The sequence below is a fragment of the Gopherus flavomarginatus genome, chromosome 1, assembly GCF_025201925.1.
Source record: "Gopherus flavomarginatus isolate rGopFla2 chromosome 1, rGopFla2.mat.asm, whole genome shotgun sequence".
Classification (NCBI taxonomy): domain Eukaryota; kingdom Metazoa; phylum Chordata; order Testudines; family Testudinidae; genus Gopherus; species Gopherus flavomarginatus.
Window position 1 is genome coordinate 370,370,264 of NC_066617.1, and position 2,233 is coordinate 370,372,496.

General features: G+C 44.1%; 1 pseudogene; it reads left to right on the forward strand.

Annotated features, from left to right (window-relative positions):
- The first annotated feature begins 682 nt into the window (after positions 1–682).
- LOC127055750 (olfactory receptor 52P1-like) lies at positions 683–1,623 on the forward strand (annotated as a pseudogene).
- The last annotated feature ends 610 nt before the right edge of the window (positions 1,624–2,233 follow it).

Consider the following 2,233-nt stretch of genomic DNA (forward strand, 5'->3'; position numbering starts at 1 on the left):
CTAGAAATAACCACTGATATTTTGTGACAATGTACCCCATATTGATCATAGTGATATTATAATATGATTACATGATTATAGCATAATTATAGTATAATTATGACACATTTTATGCAAGAGGGGTCATTATCTGATTCGTATGCATGTATGATTTTTGTCTGCACTTATGAATATTGACTACTTATCTGTATTTCAAATGCAGTTACAACTGGGTAAGGACCACTAGGCAGTATGATTTCAGTCTAGATAACCGGTTGGAAAGGGCCTATTCAGAGCAATGAGTCATTGGAAGAAACAATACGCATTAAGAGAAACTTATCTCCCACCAGATGAGGCTGTCTGAGAATGCTTCAGACAGCCTATACATAACGAATGCTATGACTTTACAAGGGCATGTCACCAGGCCAAAGAACTCTGGGCTCCATCTGTAATTTTCCCACAAACTAATCTGGAAAACAAGTTGTGAAACACATGGTTCCCACCAGATGCTTAAGTTATATGAAGCAGGGAGTGACATCATTGGTGGTTCTTCCCTCCCCACTCAAGAAGACTCCTAGATGTTAATAGCTATAAAATATTTACTGTACTATTTGTTATAAAGTGTGTAAACCCCTCGCTGTACTTCTCTCCCTTGATAGGCATATTGAGTATTTCTGAGTCATATCAACACATCAACCACTTCATGGCAGCTTTCAACTTCACCCCCTCTGACCCTTCAACGTTCATCCTAATGGGCATCTCCAGCCTGGAGCTGCCCACATCTGGATTTCTATCCCTTTCTCTACATTCTACATTATAAGCCTGTTGGGAAATTTCACTCTTCTGTGTGTTGTACGTAAGGAGCAGACTCTGCACAAGCCAATGTACCTGCTGCTCTGCATGCTGGCGCTCACAGACATCGCCACACCTACCTTCATCATGCCAAAGGCAATGAGCATATTCTGGTTCAATCTGAAAGGCATTACTATGGCTGGCTGCCTCACTCAGATGTTCTTCCTTCACACAGTTTCTGTTATGCACTCAGCCACCCTCGTGACAATGGCTTTTGATCGCTATGTTGCCATATGTAACCCTCTGAGATACGCCACCATCCTCAGCAATGCACGAATAGCTAAGCTCGGGCTTGTAGGTCTGATAAGAGCTGTTTTCTTCATTCTGCCTCTGCCCCTGGTCCTGAGCAGGCAGCCATTCTGTACCAACCACATTATCCTCCACACGCAATGCGAGTACATAGCTGTGGTCAAGATTGCATGTGGGGACATTACAGTCATAAGGATATATAGCTTGATGCTAATGTTTGTAGTTATGGGGTTTGACCTGACGCTCATTGCCCTGTCCTACGGTCTGATCATCAGGGCCGTCCTCAGAATCTCCTCTAAGAATACCCAACAGAAAGCTTTCAACACTTGCACAACCCACATCTGTGTGATGCTGACATATTATACCCCTGGCCTTTTCTCCATTTTCACATACCGGCTTGGTCAAGGCATTGCTCCCCATGTTCACATCATCTTGGCTGACCTCTAACTCCTCATCCTTCCCATGCTCAACCCGATCATTTATGGAATCAGAACCAAAGAGTTTCGTGACAAAATTAGCAAATACACCTGCTGCAGAAGGTGATTGCCTGGAGCAACTCACTTGAAACCTCTATTACAAGAGGGGGAAAGCATATCTCCTCGTTAATCAAGAGTGCCCTGTCCCAATTTGGTTGAGCTCCGCATTGTGGAAGTTCACAGTCTGAGAAGTTCCTCCCACACAATGTATTATCACTCAGCACAGCTTTTTCCATAGCTGAGTTACCTCTCTCTGAGCATCACTTGGCCTCTTTCATTGTCACCCATCAGCCTCCATCCCCACACACCCTGTTACTCAGCCTTTCCGTGACGCTTAGACTATGTCTACACTAACACGGTAAGTGAACGTACTCTAAACAATTCCAGCTACAGGAATAAGGTAGCTGGAGTCGATGTACCTTGGGTAAAGTTACTGCAGGGTCTACATTGTGGGAGGGGGAGGGAGGGTTGACAGGAGAAAATCTCCCATTGACTTATCTTACTCTTCTCTTTACTAGACCCACTAAATCGACCACCGGTGGATCGATCTCAGAACATCGATCCCAGCTGAGTGTAGACCTGACCAGAGTCTACCATTAGAAACTGAAACATTTTGAGGCACAGTAGTTTTCCATTAGTCCCTGTGTGGTCATGGTTGTTTTCAATTTTACACACAG